We start from the raw sequence: 24,991 nt of genomic DNA on the forward strand, positions 1-24,991 counted from the left end.
TAGGAATGTCCTATGTTTTAACAAGATTTTGTGATTGATATACAAGAATCTTATCCTCTTCAGAGTAGCCTTATAACTAGGTTTTATTTTCTTAAGGTGATATTTAAAAGTCATATAAGCATATGATGGTTTACAAGTTTATTTGATTCCAATGTGAGTGCACTATTTATTTTGATATAACCTAGGTTCAAATAGGAATGATATATCCAAGATAATGAACAAAGGTTGATATGATCAAGTTTCATGATAAAGGATTTGATATATCCTAATGAAAAACTGATAATGATGTTGATTTTTGAACTTGAGATGGTTGAATCACTAACTTGTTGAATGTTTTATGCTTATTAAAACCTTTGGAAATAGCTTGTTGGATTGGCAACTTGATTATCTGACTAGTTTGAAGACCTGTTAAATTTTTTTTGCTCAATTCGATCTGATGATTTTTCAAGTTTTTGACCATTTTTTATAATGTTTTTGCAAACACAAAAGATAGAATGTTTTGTGTATATGGTGAAAATGGATAACAATAATAACGATATTGAAAGGCTAAATGAATTCAACCACAAAACCCTAGCCTAACAACAACAAAGATCCACCATAACATATGAAGATTACCTAAGACAATGCAAATCAAATGAAATCACAAAGATTATACCATCACATGTCCAATAGGGTTTTGATCTCCATTCTTCCTATCTCCATTGATCTTGTTTGATATATTTGCTCTCAAATTTTATGTGCACAAGAGCTCAACAAAGAACAGAATGTGGTTGCAAGTAGGATCGTAGTGTAGTCAAGTCCTTAAGATGATTCATTAGTTAGGGTTTGATAATGAAGGAAGCATCTCCTTATATAGAAGACACTATATGAAATGGAGGGATAAGATTGAGAGGTGTAAAAGGAGGTCGGCTATGATTAGAGGGTAGGTAAAAGAAATAATAAAATAATGAAAGGGGTAGGTAGTGTAGGAATTAAGAGATGAATGACATGTGTCATGGGTAGAAAAGGTTAATGAATTAATTAAATAAATAAAGATTTATTTAATTAATAGAAGAAGTGGGATAATTAAATAAATAAGATATTTATTTAATTTAGGAAAAGGGATAATTTAAATAAATAAATGTATTTATTTAAATGAGAAATAAGGCTAGAAGAGGATAAATGAATTAATTAAATAAATAAAGATTTATTTAATTAATAGAAGAATTAAGCTAAAGTAATTAAATAAATAAAATATTTATTTAATTAGACATGACAATTTTAGGTGTCTACATTTTGCCCCTCTTTGAGACAATGCGGCTTGTCGCGTTGTTTCAAAGAAGATAAGATGAACTGATACAGAGTTGCCCCAAGATGGGAATGATATGCCCCCTCGAGAGATTGGATGAAAATGTCTGAAAAGATTGGAAACAATCTCTCGATAAGACAGAAAGGCCAGAATGGATAAACCGGATAAAGTGACAGAGTCACGGGATAATGAAGACTGACTCGGGAGATGGGAGCTAGGGCTAGGGTAGTCTATAAAATAGACCATGGGGGAAAATACATCCTCATTGTCATCTACACATCCACGAGAGCAGAGTGCAGAGCAAAAATAGAGCAGCAGCAGTCAGCAGCGATGGCCTTCATTCACAGATTCAACTACGCTTGCCGATTCTAGAGGCCAGCAGAGGCAGGAGAGCCGGTAAGTACCACCAAACCTCCTCGTACTTTGATGCATTTATTGTTGTCATTAATGTATGGTAGATAGGGCAATAAATGTGCTTAGAATAGGGTCCAAAAAAATGTCCAAAAATGTTCAGGCGCATCTGTGTCTGTGCTAGGTGCGTCTATGCTCGTGAGGCACATCTATGTTTGTGCCAGGCGCGTTTGTGCAGTCTTCAAGTGCGTTTATGTCAGGAAAGCACATTTGTGTCCAAAAAAAATGTGAATTTGTGTCTTCTAGGTCAAATCGGCAGTTCTGTGATGAACATACGCTGTCGATTGGATAAGCTACTAAGAGGATACACTCAAGCAGGTCCTCTAGGGAAGACTAGGATAGATCAAGGCACTTTGTGATGAACAGTGAGTACCAAGATAGAGTACTTTGTGATGAACAAGAAGTACTAAAATATGAGCAGCACTTTGTGATGAACAGGGAGTGCAAATGTGAGCAACACTTTGTGATGAACAGTGAGTGTCACACACGTAGTACTTTGTGATGAACAGGGAATACCACTAGGATAGAAGCAACACTTTGTGATGAACAGTGAGTGTCAGTAGGATAGAAGCAACACTTTGTGATGAACAGTGAGTGTTAGTAGGATAGAATGCCATATGCATTTAGATAAAAAGTAGCATTTTGTGATGAACAGCGAATGCCACTATAACTGACATGATTGATTTGCTTGACTGCAGGAGTATTTGCCTATGTTGGAGTCACGGGAGAGATTCCCATCGACTCAGAGGTTGTGACCTGAGCTGACAGCCAAGGAGTGAGTTGCGATCGAGGCTATGGGATTGAGACATGTGCTATATGTGCCTGAGTTTTGGGCAAACATGGGATTGCTGACTGCACTGGCGGAGAGATGGCACTTCGAGACATGTACGTTTCATTTGCCGATGGGGGAGATGGCAGTCACCCTTGAGGATGTATATAGGATTTTGAGGATACAGATCGATGGGGAGTTGATCCCATATGATCGAGATGGAGACAGGGAGGCCCTGAGACGAGTGTTCCAGGACCCAGGACTAAAGATGAGGGCTGGACACGTGGCTTGGGATACTATGACAGTGACAGGATTAGCACTACCAGCAGTGATAGTAGGAGCAATCAGTGGGTTCCTGTGTTTGGATAGGGCAACACAGGGGTTGGCTGTAGGCTGGGGAGATGCACTAGAGACACTGGTGACACAACACACTAGATATGCTTGGGGACCGTGTGTGCTGGCACACCTCTACTATGAGCTGCATCAGATTGTATACTACGGATCAGTGGGATTGGGTTGTGGGATGACACTGTTGTAGGTGTGGGCCTATGAGCATCTACTAGTGACGAGACCGATACACTTCAGAGGTAGAGGTCACAGACGCAGTTTTGTTCACTTATACAACATGATCATGTCGCAGCCATGGATTGGCAAGTTGGAGCATTGGCGGTGGGTGATTGATGACATTGATGTGGTCATATGGAGGCCATACCTAGGATGTGAGTAGTGGGAGGATGATGCGATAGAGCTGCCCTACACCTTTCAAAGTAGATAGGGTTGGTAGGCAGTTCGGCAGGATTCAGCGGATGCCACGGGGCTCAAGCATGTATGCACGGACTATGAGAGATCAGGCACAGTTTGAACCCCTACTATCATATGATCAGGCTGTTACACAGCTAGTAGAGATGATGCCCCTTCCCTGGGACATGTGGCCAGAGATTGAGGATGCTGACATGGATGTTGAGTACATAGCATACTGGGTCGAGCATCCCTTCCCACGTCTGATGGATCCAGAAGAGCTATTAGATGGAGATGATGGTGGAGATGGAGATGATGATGGAGATGATGGTGACAAAGGCCGATGGAGGAGGAGGGGAGAAGTTGGAGAGAGGAGGGTTGCACCATGGAGGGAGGGTGGAGAGGACAGGCAGGCTCGGGTGGTGAGGGGTCGCGGTGGATTGCCGCTACAGGTGCCAGCAGCACAGGGTCCCAGATAGGTGTAGGTACAGGGACAGGTACAGGGATAGATACAGGGACAGGTACCAGTACAGGCACTAGTACAGGTACCAGTATAGGCATAGGCACAGGGGTAGGCACCCGTACAGGGGGAGCCACAGGCAGAGCCAAGGGGGGCTGAGGCCGAGCAGGATGAGCTGACGACGAAGCTGAGGGAGATCTGCTAGGGATAGGCAGATGAGATCCAGGAGTTGGAGTGGGAGAGGGATAGGCTCAGGAGGTGGCTCAGAGATACTGAGTGAGAGTGGGACCAGGCCATTCAGCACTACACAGAGGCTGAGACAGCACTGAGGGCTGGGAGGCAGGCAGCAGAGGACACAGGGGCCGGATATGCTTACGTCCTGCGGTCAGGGGAGGAGATCGGTTATTGGCGAGATCTCTATTATGGTGTAGTGCCAACTGATCAGTGGGTGAGGAGCTTCCATAGACCATCGCGGACAGCGACAACTACGGGAGGGAGCCGGAGGAGACAGGCATCTAGTGGTAGGGTTATGGGTCCTCCACCACCACTAGATAGAGGGGATAGAGAGGATGATCCTGGGGCGGGTCCTTTAGGGGCTCAGATTCCATCGAGACTAGGCAGCTCCGAGGGAGGGAGTTCATCATAGCCGTAGAGGGCTCCCTATGTATCAGTTTTGTACCATTTTGTATGATGATGTAGACACCTTCGGGTGATTGTAGCCATATGATTTTTTGACATCATTGTATCATGACACTTATGATTATATATATGAGATGATTCATCTTTGTGGAAGCTATATGCATGTGTACCTATGTGATGTATTTTCTTTATGTGATGCTTATGATATGGATGCAAATATGTACATAATAAAATGCAATATTTTTGTTCTTTTATATTTTTAATATGCTATGCCAATGTGAATGTATGATATGCAAATGAATATGATAATGCAAATGACTATTTACATGATGAGAATGTAAAATGTTCTAATATGTGTTGTGTGCAGGATGTGATGCAATTGTGATATCTATATGTATGTATGAAATGAGATATGTGGTAATGCAGGTGCAACTACGTGAGATGCAAATATTTTTTTGGTGTGTCATACTCAATCATGTGATAGCAGGCTACGCAGACTCGAGAAGGATGATGAAAGGCAATCAAGAAAGGAGGATGGAAGACAAAAGATATGAAAGTGAAAGAGCTTCTTGTGCGTTATCATCATTGAGCTTTATTATGGCAAGTAGGTTATGACAATCGAGGCATATGTTCGACCCAGAAAGTCATTGTACCTATTTGCATGGAGATAAGACAGTCACAAACAAGGAATGCCCCAGTTCACACTAGACTCATAGTGTCCTCATATCCTTGGACAAGTCATAGCATTACTAAGAGACAATCCATAGATAGCAAATACAAATAGGTGATGATACCCCATCCTCGCCTTTCTAGTCAAAGACATCCTGGAGATAGAATCTCTAGTCAGAGACATCCCGGAAAAGCTAAAAGACATGTCACCAAATAAAGATGAAATCAAAAGAAAACCAAGACTCGATACCAACATCCACTATAGCCCTCAAGTTTAGTGTCTCTTGTCACTTGTATAAGTCTATTTGATTGTGGTCGCAATGTTTACTTTCACAGAAAGGATAGATAGCACTGAACCATATGTTGTCTGAGTTTATTGAAAGATTTGATTTTGTTGAAGTTCATTGTTGCTGCTGTGTCTCATCTAAAACTGACTGAATCCATGAAACTGATACTTTATTGTGGATCTGTGATGCAAATGTTGCTTTATTACAGATTGTGCACGGATAGACTGAAGAAAGCTTGAAGAAACTGTACTCCTCAAAACATGTGATATTCTCAGTTCCACACCCATCACTAGACGTAGGATTTGCCTTAGCCACAGATAGGATCTGATTTATTATGGATGGAAAGGGAGGTGAAAAGGGAGGTTTATTATGAATGGCTAACCAATCTTGGGTAGATCAATAACAAGCCATGATGGGAATGGGTAAGTTTATTATGGACGAATAGGTTGTGAGTGTGTGCAAAGTGAAATGATGAAAGAGAATCCTGAAGGAGGGAGGAGCAATGTCTCTACGCATGGCGCTGGTGACCCAGTTTTCACCATGGTACTTGCCCAGGGCACCACCGAAGTGGTTTTCACCATTGGACAAAATTATTTCTCTTTACTGTTTTTTATTTTTCAATGTTTTTTGGTGTCACAAGGCGCCTGTTTGCCAGGTTTTCACCAAGTAACGATTTTTTTTGTTTTATGATTTTTTTTTTGTATTTTTGAAATTTTTTTATTTTTTTTGTATTTTTTGAATTAGGATATTCCAAAGAGCTATGTGTAGAACCTGCGAAGGTGCATTCTATTGATAGGATCCTCCAAAGGTTCACCTTCTATAGTTGAGAGCTGATATGCCCCAGATCCATATGCTGCTGTAATGATGTAAGGACCAAGCCAATTTGGTTCAAACTTGCCCTTCTTCTCTCTGTCTTGCTGATTTTTGGGATTTTCTCTGAGAACCAAGTCATCTACCTCAAATGTGTGAGGCTTGACCTTGTGATTGTAGCTGTGACTCATTCATTGTTGGTAAGCCTTGAGATGATTAAAAGTAGTTTGTCTTCATTCATCCAATAGTTCAAGCTCTTGTAAGCAAGAGACCCTATAGTCTTCATCACTGATGATGTTTTGCAAAGAGACCCGTAAAGAAGGTAGCTCGACCTCAATAGGCAAGATGGCTTCAACACCATAGACAAGTGAATAGGGTGTAGCTCCTGTAGGTGTGCAGACACTTGTGCGATAAGCCCAAAGTGCAGGATTAAGCTGGATATGCCAATTACGGTCAGCATCGTCCTGTCCTTTTTAGGATTTTAAGGATTGTTTTATTAGACGCCTCAGCTTGACCGTTACCTTGGGGGTAATATGGCATGGAGAAATGATGAAAAATATGGAAGCGGTCACAAAGTTCACAAACATCCTGATTTTTGAAGGGACACTTGTTATCAGTGATAATGGAAACAGTAATACCGTATCGGCAAATGATATAATTGAGGATGACCTTGCAATCTATTTTCTAGTGACTTGTGTGAGAGGCACGGCTTCAATCCATTTTGTGAAATACTCTGTGGCAGTGATAATGATTTTATGACCATTAGAAGAAGGAGGGTGAATCTTGCCTATGAGGTCGAGTCCCCACTAACAAAAAGGCCAAGGAGACATAATTGGTTGAAGTTCTTGTGCTAGCGCATGTATGAGGTCTCCATGAATTTGACATTGCTTCCATTTCTTGACAAACTGATATGAGTCTTTTTCCATATTGGGCTAGTAATATCCAGTCCTGATGAGTTTCTTGGCCAAGGTAGGACCACTAGCATGTGGACCACATATCCCTTCATGTACTTCACGTAACGCAATCTGAGCTTCGTCGCTTTCTAAACATCGAAGAAGAGTGCCATCTAGACCTCGCCGGTATAGGATATTAGCTAAAATGACATATCAAGAGGATTGGCGAATGAAAGTGCGACGTTAGTTATTTGATAGATTAGGAGGTAGGGTATTGTCACGAAGGTATGTGAAAGTGGAACCTTATAGCTGGGACTCGAGATCGACAACACATATCATTTTAGTAGGAATGATTTCATATGAAGGAACCAAAAGGTTATCCACCAAGAACTCATAGCGGGTCTCATTTGGAGGTGGATCAATCAGTGAAGCAATTGTAGCCATGGTATCTACAACTCGATTTTGTTCTCTTGGTATCTGCTCAAAATCTATCTTTGTGAAGTGTTGTTTCAGGTCATCCACCATTTATTTGTAAGGCATTAATTTTTCATCTTTTGTTTGGTAATCATTAGTTGCTTGACGGATTACTAGTTGAGAGTCCCCAAAAACACGAAGTTCCTAGATCTTCCACTGAACTGTGATCCATAATCTAGTTGTTAATGCCTCATATTCTGCTATATTGTTAGTGCAAGGAAATGATAAGCGGTATGATTTTAGTATAGAATCCCCTTGAGGAGTTATAAAGAGGATGCCAGCTCCTGCCCCATGCTGTGTGTATGAGCCGTCAAAGTACAGTTGCCATGGTTTTGCATGTGACATTGTTAAAATGGATTCATCTAAAAATTCTAAACTTAGAGGAACATCATCTATCATGGGAGAATCTGCTAATTGATCTGCGATGGCTTGTCCTTTTATTGCTTTTCTGTCCACATACTCGATGTCGAATTCACTCAGGATCATTACCCATTTGGCCAGTCGCCCAGTAAGTGTTGCTTTATTGAGAAGGTATTTCAATGGATCGATCCTTGCAACCAACTTGGTCTTATGAGTGAGTATGTAATGTCGTAATTTCTGCGAAGCAAAGACAAGGCGAGACATGCACGCTCAATTGGTGTGTAGTTTAGCTCATATCCCACCAATGTGCGACTGATATAGTATACTAATTTTTCTTTGCCCTTAGCAATTTGTTGTGCTAAGAGTGCCCCCAGTGCTGTTGGAGTAGCTAATATGTATAGTAACAGAGGCTGATCTAGAACTGGTGGCATCAAAACTGGCAGATTCAGAAGATAATCTTTGAGTGTCTGGAAAGCCTGTTGACAATTATCATCCCATTTGAATTTGATTTTTTTATGTAGCAAGTGTTGAAAAGGATTACACTTATCTGCAAGTTGTGCTATGAATCTTCGTATGGACTGGAGTCTGCCTTGTAAGGATCAGAATTGACTGATATTTCTTGGTGGTTGCATCTCCAAGATGGCCTTGACTTTTACAAGATCAGCTTCGATTCCCCTTTTGGATACAATGAATCCTAGAAGCTTCCCGGAGGTTACTCCAAAGACACATTTCTTGGGGTTTAATCTTACTTTGTATTTTTCCAACTGATCAAAGACAACTGAAAGTATGTCCAAATGTGTCTTTCTGTCTATTGATTTGCCCAAGAGGTCATCGACATAATCTTCCATGGTTACGTGCATGAGATCATGAAAGATAGTAGTCATGGCTCTTTGATATGTAGCACCTGCATTCTTTAGCCCGAAGGGCATGACATTCCAGTAGAAAGTTCCCCACGAACAAGTGAATGATGTTTTGTGTTGATCCTCGGGCGCGATCTTTATTTGATTATAACTAGAGAATCCATCCATTAATGATAAAATTTCATGACCTGCTGTGAGATCAACAATCAAGTCAATATTTGGTAATGGGAAGTCATCCTTTGGACAAGCTTTGTTGATGTCTCTGAAATCTGTACATATTCTGATGCTACGATCTGGTTTACTGATAGGCACCAAGTTGGAGATCCATTCAGGATAATCAATTGGGTGTATGAATCCGACATCCAATAATTTCTCAAGTTCTGCTTTGACTAGTAATGCCACTTGTGGATGCATTTTTCTTAATTTCTGTTTCACTGGTTTTGCCCCCGGTTTAACTGTCAAATGATGCAGTACCAAATCCGGATCTAATCCAGGCATATCAGCGTATGACCAAGAAAATTTGATTTGTCGTTATTTGAAGAAACTTATGAATTTTGACCTTTCTGACTCCGTCAACGATTGAGCTAGGAATATATTGTGTGGAACCTCTTCTGTACCAATGTTTGTTTTGATAGTCTCCTCTACCAACATGGATGACTTTTCCTCATATGATGCTGGGAGAATGTCAAGCCTTCCATCTTCGAGTGCCTCGGAGAGGTTTTCACCCTCAGATACATCCTTTCTTTTTACTTTTTTTGGGTCAGACAGTGCCACAGTGTGGTTTTTGCCATAAGACCCTTGATTTGTTCTTATTTTCACATTTTTGCGACTGGAAGGTCCGACACCCTCACCAAAATATGCCACACTATTGAGTTCTATGGTGTATCTCGCTTTATGGTCCCCAGGGGGAAGATCATCTCATATGCCAAGATAGTCAATAAAAGCTTCATCATTTTGGAATGTGTCAAACTGTGCAGGTCCTTCATGATCCCAGTCAATGAGTTGGTGGTGAACGAGGGGAAGGCCTTTAATGTCTTCGAAGTTAGCGGGGCTAAGAGTGAAGATGCAATTATATTTGGGTATGTCAAGGTAATTATCGAGGTCATCGATGGCACTCTCTTCATCAGTCTCGATCACGAGCAAATCCAAATTATCATCACTAGTAGTGCATTCTAGGACAGGGGTTCTCATCCTATGTGATTTCAACGTAGGACCTTGAGACAAGGACTGTGTGGAATCCATCTGGGTTGTTTCTTGACCAACTTTGAATCTTTTATAAAATTCCTCCTCTTCTGTGGGTTCATCTAGTTCTCTGAATATCTCGATGAGCTCATAGTCACTGGAAGACTTGTCTGAACCCCATTCCCATTTGTTGGAATCTGTGGAATAGCGACCCTCTTGTTGAATTTTGGCAGCTTTGATTTGTAAGGCTTCTTCTGTCCTTTGAGTGTGGACCTTGGAAGTCAAGAAACCAAGTCCTTTTGAGCGTTTCTTTTTGAAAGTCAATTTAGGTTGTAAAGGTTCAATGATGCCTTATTTGCATAACCCTAGAGGGCTTTTTCCATCATACTCGAATTTTTGTAGAATCTTGAAGCCTTTGCCATATTTTTCACATGGTAGACTGATGTGATCTTGTGTGTCATCTTCAACATCTTTGTAAAGCATTTTGTATAAGTCTTCCTCTTCCAGTTCGCCCCATCTTTGAAAGGTAGTAGGGTCCCATTTGAGTACCATGATGGATACTTGCTTGTTATGATGTGGTCTTCCATATTCTTTTGGCAAACTCATGTCTTGTCATAAGTACATGGTCTAATTAAAAGTGTATTCCCCCATGCCCTTGTCCTAAAACTTTCCTTTAAGCTCACCTTGTTTTGATGTCAAAGGTTTTAATGACTCAGGATCAATGTATGGCGAAGAAGGAATAGCTTCACGATTACTGGGAATGATGGTCTCAGTTTTTGATCTAAGATTATTGCAGTATATGAACGGATTAGGATCACTGTTAACTGTTACTTCTATTCCATTGTGAGGAAACTTAATGCATTGGTGATATGTAGATGGGATTGCCCTCATTTCATGAATCCAAGGATGTCCTAGCAATATGTTATAAGTGAGATCTAGATCTAGGACTTGACAAACCACATCCTTCGTAACTGGCCCAACTCTGAGAGGTAAGGTGACTATGCCCTTGGATGAATTCTCTTCATCATCATATGCCTTGATGGTGATTTGATTTGTAGAATTTACAGCTTTGTCGGAATATCCCAATTGTTTAATTGTGCTCAATGTACAAATGTTTAGACCTACTCCTCCATCTATCAGGACTCATTTTATTTGATGTTTGTGTATGAAGGCCTCAATGTGTAAAGGTGCATTATGTGGCTGACTTACAGAGGCATCATCGGCTTCTATGAATGTAAGGAAGTGTGGAATGGAAAGGTATCCCACCATGGCTTGAAACTGGTCCATGTTCAGATCAATAGGAACGGCAGTGTCTCTCAAGGTTTTGTCAAGAATAGCTTTATGTGCGGGGGATATGCGTAATAGCTCAAGGATGGAGATGAGTGCGGGTGTCTTCCCTAATTTTTCTACAAGGTTATACTCAAGCTTAGTTGATGAAGAAGTGGTGTTTTTGGCTGGAGCACCTTGCAAAGTGAATTTACCTCGATGGGTTGTAACATGACATTAAGAGGTAGGTTCGGAAGAAGATCCAACACCTTTTAGGACAATCTTGGGTCTTTGGGTAGAATTCTTAGGGTTTTTGTCCTTGATGAGAATGGTAGAGACATAATTGTCCATCAAGATGTGATTGATAGTTGAATCATAGTTGTAGGATGCTCTGGTATAGTTGGTTTGGTCCTCTGTGGCTTTAGCTTTTCCCTTGTCATGTTTTTGGAATGGTTCCTTAAACATCTCATGTTCTTGATTGGATGAGTGCCCTTCAATCTCAATGTCACCTCTATCAATAAGATCTTGTATGATGTTCTTCAATCGATGACAATTTCCTGTCTTATGACCCTTGCTCTTATGAAATTCACAATATTCATCATCATTCCACCAATTTGGTTTAACCTTTGGTTCATATGGAGGAAAATCTGGAACTGTGATTACCTTGTTTGCCACTAGCTTCTTGAAGACTGACTCAAGTGGTTATCCCAATGGAGTGTACTTCCTTCATGATCTGGAAGTTGTTTGAGTATTCACTTGATTGTTTGTAGAACTTGATCTAGAAAAAATGAATTTGGGTCGCACTGTGTTGGTGTGAACAACACCATCATTGACTATGTTCTTGTTTCTATTCCAAAATCTCGGCTTGTCTTTTCCTTTAAAGTCATCTTTGTTTTCCTTGAATATCTTAATGACTCCTTGTTCAATTAGGACCTTCTCTGCTGCTAAGCCTTTTTCAATGACGTCCTTGAAGGTGGACAAACATGCTTTCCTTAGATCATAGCCAATGTCTTTGTTAACGTTTTGGGTGAACATTTCTACCATTTGTTTTTGTGGAATTTCACAAGATCATTTGCTGGCTAGATTTCTCCATCTTTGTAAAAATGATGAAAAAGATTCTCCACCCCTTTGCTTGGTGTTGCACAAAGTAGTGACTGATATGTCTATCTCTATGTTGTAGGAGAAATGTTGAATAATTGCCTCTGCTAGATCACCCCATGACTTAATACCAGGTGGGAGTTGGGAGAACCATTCCATAGCTTGATCGCCTAGGCTTTGTGGGAATAATCTCATCAAATATGTCTCTTCTGCTGCTACCTCAATGCAAGCTGTGAAAAACTATCTTATGTGTGCCTTAGGATCCCCTTTTCCTCTATACTTATCAAACTTAGGTGTCACAAAGTGTGTAGGAAAAGGAGGCATTGGAATTCTCTTGTCAAATGGATAAGGACATATGTCTCTCATTGTGTATGTTGGCTTTGGTGTATTTATGTCCTCCATTTTCTTTTGTAAATCCCTGATTTGTTGTTCCAAATTGCTCTTAGGTGGAGATCGACTTCTTGGACAATACCCCATGCTTGAGGCACCAATTGCAGGAGGAGCATGTTGCATATATGGATGATATTGATCATTCACATGTTCATATGGAGGAGGTCTATAGTGATGTTGTGTATATGGACCACTAGGAATAAATTCATGTTGAGGAATGCCGTATCTATTTTGTGCATGTATACCATACTCTATAGGCATGTCATGTTCTAATGTGTTGCCTCCAAATTTGACATGAGGTTTCCTTGTGTCCAAATTTTGAGCATGCCTTTGAATATCCAATTGCTTTGGTGGTTGATCTTCAGCATTGATATGTGATTGAGCATATTTCTCTGCATAAGACTTCCATAATGGTCTGCGAAGGTGAGTATCATATGCTTGACCATGTGTATGCGGGACCTCTAGTTTTTGAAACAAAGATGATGGTGATTTAGGTACAAGATGTGGTCTTTTATTGCCTCCACTATTAGGTCTCCTTTGATCCATGTTAGAGTGAGGTTTTTACAAAGGTCGATTTTCCATTATTTGAGACATGTCAAAATCATGAGGTATCTTGGCTCCACTTTGTGCCATCATTTGTAAGAAGTATTGTCTATCCCTCCTCATTATTTCCTCAACCAATCGATTGAAATGGGGATTCATAATGGATTCTTCCACATCTGCTAAATGTATGGAAAAGTTGTCCATATTGTCATTATGTGTAGCATTGTTGTTTGTAGTGTCCATGTTATCAACATTTGGAATGTTTCTATAACCATCCATGTCAGGTAATATAGTATGATCAGAATTGAAAAAGATATCATTGTCATACTCATAAGAACTCATGTTTGCGGACTCTTGAGCCTCTTTAGTTTCTCTCCTAGATTTTTGAAGACGGGTTTCAACCATGAACTAGGTATTTACCAAGATGTGTGAGACTAGATGAAAATGGAAAGATATGAAAGACCAAGAGTTGGATGGAATGTAAATGAATTTGAAGTGTACTTGCAATGTCCAAAGTGTAAGACCAAGTATGTATGTAGTAGAGTAGGCATGACTTCCAAAGAGAGGATAGTTTCTCTTGATGAGGTAAGTTGACCTTGACTCTAAGTAAGACCAAATGAGACCCAAAGGTAAGAGACCTTGATGAGGGACCACTTAGCAAAGTTTTTTTGTATTTAGTTTGTTGACAAAGTATGATGAGGAGAAGCAAGTGACCTTTTAACTCAAGTTTAGATACATGTGAATGCAATGTGAGATGTGAAGCAATGATGAACTTTGTGAGACCCAAGGATAGGTTGACTGCTAAACTAAACCTAGAGAAATGACCTAGGAAGCTCAAGAATTCCGAAACTGACTATGTTTGTTTGCTGGATTGTAACAGTTTTTCAATTTTGAACATAGACGCGCCTGTATACTTCACAGACGCAGTTTCCTGACACAGACCTGGCTCTGTTCAACACAGACACGCTTCTGAGATTTTTTTGCAAAGTGTAATGTTGATTCTATAAACACAGACGCATTTCTGCCCTTCACAGACGTGGTTATACAACATAGATGCTATTATGTCAGACACAGACGCGTTTCTGCAAAAAATTTGCAATTTTTTCCAATTTGTGAAGTCGTTCTGTTGTGACCAAATCTGACTGTTTGACTATTTTTCGTGACAAGAGGACACAATTTTGATGAAGACCCAATGTTTGCAAGTGTCTAGACTCCAAATGACTCCAAGAAAAGTGTGTTGTTTGATATAAAATTGTTTTGCATACAATTGAAGACACAAAAGACACAATGTTTTGTTGTTTGGTCTTGAATGTTTTGAATGTTTAAAATAAGTCAAGTACAATTCTTATGGTTGGCCAAGACAATAGTTGTTGATCCCACATGGGTTTTTACCCCTGAGGCTACGCTATTCAGAGTGGATACTTAGATGCTTGACCTCACTAGCTCCACCCTCGACACTCACTTCTCGGGTCAGCCAAGCATCAGTCCCCATGAAAACTCCCCGTGGTGAACTTTGTATCTCTACTAAGAACTGTATGTGTGTGGGCCGCTACCAGAGGTCCGACCTCCTACCCCAACAACTAGAAGGATTTGGGCTTCTAAAACAAAAAGGTGCTAGTAAGGGCATGTCGCCATACATGCAGCACTTTCAGCTCTGTAAATACAGAAGGCTCCCAGTCTGTAGGGGTTATGCCCTACAACTGATCAAATAAATTTGATCAAACGGGTTTATGGGGAGACATAGTGTCAGTATGAACTAATCAGCACACGTTATTCATAGTTTTCACCATGAATACAGTTATTTATAGTGGTTCGGAAGAGGTGGGTTTTTCTCGCTACCACTTGGGTCGTTCTCTTCTCACTAGTAGTCTTAATGACCACACGAGAAGACAAGCCCTCTAAAGATTAAACAAAAAGAGCCTATTGCTCAAGACACAAAAGACAATGATTCAATTTTAGTGCACCAATTGAAGTGTTTGCTAGTCTATGAAAACAAGGCATACAATAAAAATCAAAAAAACCCTTGCCAAGGACCTGCAACAAAGAGTTGTTAGTAGTTTGGATTGTTTGAAATAATCACCCCTTCCTGCAAGCACACAAGTTAGGTAAATTTTAAATCTAAAAGACTTTGTGAAAAGAGGGGCCTCAACCAAACGATTTTGCTTTCAAGACAAGTTGCACCAATTTCGTTAGCTAGATCTGAAAACATTAGCTCAAAATAAAACAGATCTGAAACCCTAAATGCAAAAACTCAAAACTAAATCAATAACTCAAAATTTGAAATCGGTGAACACAGACACGATTACCCTCGACACAAATGCAACTTCCTCACACAGACGTGGTTCTGTGAAACACAGAAGTGGCTCTAGAACATAGACACGATCTCTAGACACAGACACGGTTAAAAACACCGCAGATGTGACTTCAGAACACAAACGCGATTCCCATAACCTGCAAAATAAAATACTGCCAATAACACAGATGCCATTCCAGATGTCGCAGACGTGCCAAAAAATAAAAAATGTGATCTGAAAGTGCACAGATGCGGGAATATCAAAATGCTGTCGAAAACGTCAGATCTGCAACTTCAAAACACAAGATCTGCAACAAAGATGTTAAAAACAAAAGGGACAAGAGTCCCACCAGGCGTGCCAAAATGTATATGGTGAAAATAGATAACAATAATAACGATATTGAAAGGCTAAATGAAAACCACAAAACCCTAGTCTAACAACAACAAAGATCCACCATAACATATGAAGATTACCTAAGACAATGCAAATCAAATGAAATCACAAAGATTATACCATCACATGTCTAATAGGGTTTTGATCTCCATTCTTCCTATCTCCATTGATCTTGTTTGATATATTTGCTCTCAGATTTTATGTGCACAAGAGCTCAACAAAGAACGGAATGTGGTTGCAAGTAGGATCATAGTGTAGTCAAGTCCTTAAGATGATTCATTAGTTAGGGTTTGATAATGAAGGAAGCATCTCCTTATATAGAAGACACTATATGAAATGGAGGGATAAGATTGAGAGGTGTAAAAGGAGGCCGGCTATGATTAGAGGGTAGGTAAAAGAAATAATAAAACAATGAAAGGGGTAGGTAGTGTATGAATTAAGAGATGAATGACATGTGTCATGGGTAGAAAAGGTTAATGAATTAATTAAATAAATAAAGATTTATTTAATTAATAGAAGAAGTGGGATAATTAAATAAATAAGATATTTATTTAATTTAGGAAAAGGGATAATTTAAATAAATAAATGTATTTATTTAAATGAGAAATAAGGCTAGAAGAGGATAAATGAATTAATTAAATAAATAAAGATTTATTTAATTAATAGAAGAATTAAGGTAAAGTAATTAAATAAATAAAATATTTATTTAATTAGACATGACAATTTTTTTTTATCTGGGGCATATCTAGATTTATTGTACACGGGATAAGCAAGTGACCTTTTGACTCAAGTTTAGGCAAATGTGAATGTAATGTGAGGTGTAAAGCAATGATGGACTTTGTGAGACCCAAAGATAGGTTGAATGCTAAATGAAACCCTAGAGAAATGACCTAGGAAGCTCAAGAATTCTGAAACTGACTTTGTTTGTTTGTTGGACTGTAACAGTTTTTCAATTCTAAACACAGACGTGCCTGTATACTTCACAGATGCGGTTTCCTGACACAGACATGGCTCTGTTCAACATAGACGCGCTTCTGATTTTTTTTTGCAAAGTGTAATGTTGATTCTATAAACACAGACGCGTTTCTGCCCTTCACAGATGCGGTTATACAACACAGACGCTATCATGTCAGACACAGACTTATTTCTGCAAAATTTGTGCAATCTTTTCCAATCTGTGAAGTCATTTTGTTGTGACCAAATCTGACTGTTTGACTATTTTTCATGACAAGAGGACATAGTGTTGATGAAGACCCAATGTTTGCAAGTGTCTAGACTCCAAAATGACTCCAATAAAAAGTGTGTTGTTTGATGTAAAAATGTTTTGCATACACTTGAAGACACAAAAGACACAATGTTATGCTGTTTGGTCTTGAATGTTTTGAATGTTTAAAATAAGTCAAGTACAATTCTTATGGCTGGCCAAGACAATAGTTGTTGATCCCACATGAGGTTTTACCCCCGAGGCTACGCTATTCAGAGCGGATACTTAGATGCTTGACCTCACTAGCTCCACCCTCGGCACTCACTTTTCGGATTAGCCAAGCATCAGTCCCCATGAAAACTCCCCGTGGCAAACTTTGTATCTCTACTAAGAACCGTATGTGTGTGGGCCGCTACCAAAGGTCCGACCTCCTACCCCAACAACTAGAAGGATTTGGGCTTCTAAAACAAAAAGGTGCTAATAAGGGCATCCGCTCGTGTGGCCATACATGCGGCACTTTCAGCTCTGTAAATACAGAAGGCTCTCAGTCGGTAGGGGTTACGCCCTACAACTGATCAAATAAATTTGATCAAATGGGTTTATGGGGAGACACAGTGTCGGTATGAACTAATCAGCACATGTTATTCATAGTTTTCACCATGAATACAGTTATTTATAGTGATTCGGAAGAGGTGGGTTTTCCTTGCTACCACTTGGGTCGTTCTCTTCTCACTAGTAGTCCTAATGACCACACGGGAAGACAGGCCCTCTAAAGATTAAAAAAAAAGAGCCTATTGCTCAAGACACAAAAGATAATGATTCAATTGTAAAAATGGATAACAATAATAATGATATTGAAAGGCTAAATGAATTCAACCACAAAACCCTAGCCTAACAACAACAAAGATCCACCATAACATATGAAGATTACCTAAGACAATGCAAATCAAATGAAATCACAAAGATTATACCATCACATGTCCAATAGGGTTTTGATCTCCATTCTTCCTATCTCCATTGATCTTGTTTGATATATTTGCTCTCAGATTTTATGTGCACAAGAGCTCAACAAAGAACGGAATGTGGTTGCAAGTAGGATCGTAGTGTAATCAAGTCCTTAAGATGATTCATTAGTTAGGGTTTGATAATGAAGGAAGCATCTCTTTATATAGAAGACACTATATGAAATGGAGGGATAAGATTGAGAGGTGTAAAAGGAGGTCAGCTATGATTAGAGGGTAGGTAAAAGAAATAATAAAATAATGAAAGAGGTAGGTAGTGTATGAATTAAGAGATGAATGACATGTGTCATGGGTAGAAAAGGTTAATGAATTAATTAAATAAATAAAGATTTATTTAATTAATAGAAGAAGTGGGATAATTAAATAAATAAGATATTTATTTAATTTAGGAAAAGGGATAATTTAAATAAATAAATGTATTTATTTAAATGAGAAATAAGGCTAGAAGAGGATAAATGAATTAATTAAATAAATAAAGATTTATTTAATTAATAGAAAAATTAAGCTAAAGTAATTAAATAAATAAAATATTTATTTAATTAGACATGACAATTTTAGGTGTCTAAATTTTGCCCCTCTTTGAGACAATGCGGCTTGTCGCGTTGTTTCAAAGAAGATAAGATGAACTGATACAGAGTTGCCCCAAGATGGGAATGATATGCCCCCTCAAGAGATTGGATGAAAATGTCTGAAAAGATTGCAGACAATCTCTCGATAAGAAAGAAAGGCCAGAATGGATAAAACGGATAAAGTGACAGAGTCACAAGATAATGAAGACTGACTTGGGAGACAAGGGCTAGGGCTAGGGTAGTCTATAAAATAGACCACGGGGGAAAATACATCCTCATTGTCATCTACACATCCATGAGAGCAGAGTGCAGAGTGAAAATAGAGCAGCAGCAGTCAGCAGCGATGGCCTTCATTTAGAGATTCGACCGCGTTCGCCGATTCCAGAGGCCAGCAGAGGCAGGAGAGCCGGTAAGTACCACCAAACCTCCTCGTACTTTGATGCATTTATTTTTATGCGGGACCTCTTTAGTGTCCCTTTTGTTTTTAACATCTTTACTGCAGATCTTGTGTTTTGAAGTTGTAGATCTGTCGTTTTCGACAGCATTTTGATATTCCCGCGTCTACGCACTTTCGGATCGCGTTTTTTATTTTCTAGTGCATCTGCGACATTTGGAATCGCGTCTGTGTTATTGGCAGTATTTTATTTTGCAGGTTTCGGGAATCGCATTTGTGTTCTAAAGTCACGTCTGTGGTGTTTTTAGCCGCTTCTGTGTCCAGAGGTCGCGTCTACAATTTGGAGCCGCGTCTGTGTCAGGAAGTTGCATTTGTGTCGAGGGTAATCGCGTCTGTGTTCACCGATTTAAAATTTTGAGTTATTGATTTAGTTTTGGGTTTTTGCATTTAGAGTTTCAGATCCGGTTTATTTGGAGCTAACATTTTTAGATCTAGCTAATGAAATTGGTGCAGCTTGTCTTGAAAGCAAAATCGTTTGGTTGAAGGCCCCTATCTTCACAAATTCTTTTGGATCTAAAATTTACCTAACTTGTGTGCTTGCAGGAAGGGGTGATTATTTGAAACAATCCAAACTACTAACAACTTTTTGTTGCAGGTCCTTGGCAAGGGTTTTTGGATTTTTATTGTGTGCCTTGTTTTCATAGACTAGCAAACACTTCAATTGGTGCATTAAAATTGAATCATTGTCTTTTGTGTCTTGAGCAATAGGCTCTTTTTGTTTAATCTTTAGAGGGCCTTTCTTCCCATGTGGTCATTAGGACTACTAGTGAGAAGAGAACGACCCAAGTGGTAGCGAGGAAAACCCACCTCTTTCGAACCACTATAAACAACTGTATTCATGGTGAAAACTATGAATAACATGTGCTAGATAGTTCATACCAACACTATGTCTCCCCATAAACCCATTTGATCAAATTTATTTGATCAGTTGTAGGGCGTAACCCCTACCGATGGGGAGCCTTCTGTATTTATAGAGCTGAAAGTGCCGCATGTATGGCCACACGAGCGGATGCCCTTACTAGCACCATTTTGTTTTAGAAGCCCAAATCCTTCTAGTTGTTGGGGCAGGAGGTCGGACCTCTGGTAGCGGCCCACACACATACGGTTCTTAGTAGAGATACAACGTTCGCCATGGGGAGTTTTCGTGGGGACTAATGCTTGGCTGACCCGAGAAGTGAGTGCCGAGGGTGGAGCCACTGAGGTCAAGCATCTAAGTATCCGCTCTGAATAGCGTAGCCTTAGGGGTAAAATCCCATGTGGGATCAACAACTATTGTCTTGGCCAGCCATAAGAATTGTACTTGACTTATTTTAAACATTCAAAACATTCAAGACCAAACAGCAAAACATTGTGTCTTTTGTGTCTTCAAGTGTATGCAAAATTTTTTTACATCAAACAACACACTTTTCTTGGAGTCATTTGGAGTCTAGACACTTGCAAACATTGGGTCTTCATCAACATTCTGTCCTCTTGTCATGAAAAATAGTCAAACAGTCAGATTTTCTCACAACAAAATGACTTCACAGATTGGAAAAAATTACACAAATTTTGCAGAAACGCGTCTATGTTTGACATAATAGCACTGTGTTGTATAACCGCATCTGTGAAGGGCAGAAACATGTCTGTGTTTATAGAATCAACATTACACTTTGCAAAAAAATCTCAGAAGAGCGTCTATGTTGAACAAAGCCATGTCTATGTCAGGAAACCGCGTCTGTGAAGTATACAGGCGCGTCTGTGTTCAGAATTGAAAAACTGTTACAGTCCAGCAAACAAACACAGTCAGTTTCAGAATTCTTGAGCTTCCTAGGTCATTTCTCCAGGTTTCATTTAGTAGTCAACCTGTCCTTGGGTCTCACAAAGTCCATCATTGCTTCACATCTCACTTTACATTCACAATTGTCTAAACTTAAATCAAAAGGTCACTTGCTTGTCCTCATCATACTTTGTCAACACACTACATACAACACCATTTTGCTAAGTGGTCCCTCATCAAGGTCTATCACCTTTGGGTCTCATTTGGTCTTACTTAGAGTCAAGGTCAACTTACCTCATCAAGAGAAACTATCCTCTCTTTGGAAGTCACACCTACTCTACTACATACATACTTGGTCTTACACATTGGACATTGCAAGTACACTTCAGATTCATTTACATTCCATCCAACTCTTGGTCTTTCATATCTTTCCATTTTCATCTAGTCTCACACATCTTGGTAAATACCTAGTTCATGGTTGAAACCCGTCTTCAAAAATCTAGGAGAGAAACTAAAGAGGCTCAAGAGTCCGCAAACATGAGTTCTTATGAGTATGACAATGATATCTTTTTCAATTCTGATCATACTACATTACCTAACATGGATGCTTATAGAAACGTTCCAAATGTTGAGAACATGGACACTATAAACAACAATGATGTACACAATGACAATATGGATAACTTTTTTGTACATTCAGCAGATGTGGAAGAATCCATTATGGACCCCCGCTTCAATCGATTGATTGAGGAAATAATGAGGAGAGATAGACAATACTTCTTAAAAATGATGGCACAAAGTGGAGCCAAGATACCTCATGATTTTGACATGTCTCTAATAATGGAAAATCGACCTTTGCAATAAACTCACTCCAACATGGATCAAAGGAGGCCTAATAGTGGAGGCAATAGAGGACCACATATGGTGCCTGAATCACCGTCATCTTTGTTTCAAAAACCAGAGGTCCCACATACACATGGTCAAGCATATGATGCTCACCTTAGCAGACCATTATGGAAGTCTTATGCAGAGAAATATGCTCAATCACATATCAATGCTGAAGATCAACCACCAAAGCAATTGGATATTCAAAGGCATGCTCAAAATTTGGACACAAGGAAACCTCGTGTCAAATTTGGAGGCAACACATTAGAACATGACATGCCTGTAGAGTATGGTATACATGCACAAAATAGATACGGCATTCCTCAACATGAATCTATACCAAGTGGTCCATATACGCAGCATCATTATAGACCTCCTCCATATGAACATGTGTATGATCAATATCATCCATATATGCAACATGTTCTTCCTCCAATTGGTGCCTCAAGCATGGGGTATGCTCCAAGAAATAGATCTCCACCTAAGAGCAATTTGGAACAACAAATCAGAGACTTACAAAAGAAAATGGAGGACATAAATACACCAAAGCCAACATACACAATGAGAGACATATGTCCTTATCCATTTGACAAGAGCATTCCAATGCCTCCATTTCCTACACACTTTGTGACGCCTAATTTTGATAAGTATAGAGGAAAAGGGGATCCTAAGGCACACATCAGACAGTTTTTCACAGCTTGCATTGAGGTAGCAGCAGAAGAGACATATTTGATGAGATTATTCCCACAAAGCCTAGGTGTTCAAGCTATGGAATGGTTCTCCCAACATCCACCTGGAATTAAGTCATGGGGTGACTTAGCAGAGGCATTTATCCAACATTTCTCCTACAATATAGAGATAGACATATCAGTCACTACTTTGTGCAACACCAAGCAAAAAGAGGGAGAGACTTTTTCATCATTTTTACAAAGATGGAGAAATCTAGCCAGCAGATGGTCTTGTGAAATTCCACAAAAACAAATGGTAGAAATGTTCACCCAAAATGTTAACAAAGACATTGGCTATGATCTAAGGAAAGCTTGTTTGTCCACCTTCAAGGACGTCATTGAAAAAGGCTTAGCAACAGAGAAGGTCCTAATTGAACAAGGAGTCATTAAGATATTCAAGGAAAACAAAGATGACTTTAAAGGAAAAGACAAGCCGAGATTTTGGAATAGAAACAAGAACAAAGTTAATGATGGTGTTGTTGACGCCAACACACTGTGACCCAAATTCATTTTTTCTAGATCAAGTTCTACAAACAATCAAGTGAATACTCAAACAACTTCCAGATCACGAAGGAAGTACACTCCATTGGGAGAACCACTTGAGTTAGTCTTCAAGAAGCTAGTGGCAAACAAGGTAATCACAGTTCCAGATTTTCCTCCATATGAACCAAAGGTTAAACCAAATTGGTGGAATGATGATGAATATTGTGAATTTCATAAGAGCAAGGGTCATAAGACAAGAAATTGTCATTGATTAAAGAACATCATACAAGATCTTATTGATAGAGGTGACATTGAGATTGAAGAGCACTCATCCAATCAAGAACATGAGATGTTTAAGGAACCATTCCCAAAACATGGCAAGGGAAAAGCTAAAGCCACAAAGGACCAAACCAACTATACTAGAGCAACCTATAACTATGATTCAACTATCAATCACATTTCAATGGAGAATTACGTCTCTACCATTATCATCAAGGACAAAAACCCTGAGAATTCTACCCGGAGACCCAAGATTGTCCTAAAAGGTGTTGGATCTTCTTCCGAACCTACCTCTGAATGTCATGTTACAACCCGTCGAGATAAATTCACTTTGCAAGGCACTCCAGCCAAAAACATTGCTTCTTCATCAACTAAGCCTGAGTATGACCTTGTAGAACAATTAGGGAAGACACCCGCGCTCATCTCCATCCTTGAGCTATTACGCATATCCCCCGCACATAAAGCTATTCTTGACAAAACCTTGAGAGACACTCCTGTTCCCACTAATCTGAACATGGACCAGTTTCAAGCCATGGTGGGATACCTTTCCATTCCACACTCCCTTACATTCACAAAAGCTGATGACGCCTCCGTAAGTCAGCCACATAATGCACCATTACACATTGAAGCCTTCATACACAAACATAGAATCAAATGAGTCCTGATAGATGGAGGAGCAGGTCTAAACATTTGTACATTGAACACTATTAAACAATTGGGATATTCCGACAAAGCTGTGAATTCTACAAACAAAATTACCATCAAGGCATATGATGATGAAGAGCGTTCATCCAAGGGCACAGTCACCTTACCTCTCAGAGTTAGGACAGTTACAAAGGATGTGGTTTGTCAAGTCCTAGACCTAGATCTCACATACAATATATTGCTAGGACGTCCATGGATTCATGAGATGAGCGCAGTACCATCTACATATCATCGATGTATCAAGTTTCCACACAATGGAGTTGAAGTGAGCATCAAAGCTGACCCAAATCCATTCATATATTGCAATAATCTGAGACCTAAATTAGAAATAACAATTCCAGCTAATCAAGAGGCTATTCCTTCATCAGCCTATGTGGATCCAGAATCATTGAAAGCTTCTACATCCAAACAAGCAGAGCTCAAAGAAAAATTCAAGATTAAGGACCCGGGATGTGGTGAGTATATCTTTCATGTTGATCAACTCCCACTATCTCCTAAGGTATTTAGTCAACAAGAACAATCTATAAACAATTTGCAAGGAATTGGGTGTGAACCACCTAGTGTTGTGGCTACTAAGTCTAAATGCAAATCTCCTCTAGTGGTGCAAGCATCCCTTGATATCAATAATCCTAAGAGTGGTTCCTGCGAAGAATCTATTGAGCATATCACCAAACCTCCTGAGAACTCACATAGCTTTACCATATCATCCACTCATTCCATTTCCAGACCTCTCCTAGACTTGGATCAACAAGAATTAGAAAAGCCCTTACTAATTGAGGATCACAAATCAAGCTATGAAAAGAAAAATCTACAAGTCAAAAATAAAGAAAAATCATTCAGTCCAAATCAAAATCAAAAGCTACTAGACTCTGCAAAAATCAAAGTCAAGGATAAAAATCCTATGAAGCAAAAAGAGAAAGAGTTGATCTCCTCTAATACCAAAATAACTGGGGGCAAAAGTTCTAAAATTTCAAGTCAAAAAGAATACTTGTTGATCCTAAGTCTTCAACATGTCATGATACTTTCACTTCTTTTCTCAATCATAACCCTTCATAACTCATCCACTTGTTCCACCCATCCTT

The sequence above is a fragment of the Cryptomeria japonica genome, chromosome 5 (assembly GCF_030272615.1).
Source record: "Cryptomeria japonica chromosome 5, Sugi_1.0, whole genome shotgun sequence".
Lineage (NCBI taxonomy): Eukaryota > Viridiplantae > Streptophyta > Pinopsida > Cupressales > Cupressaceae > Cryptomeria > Cryptomeria japonica.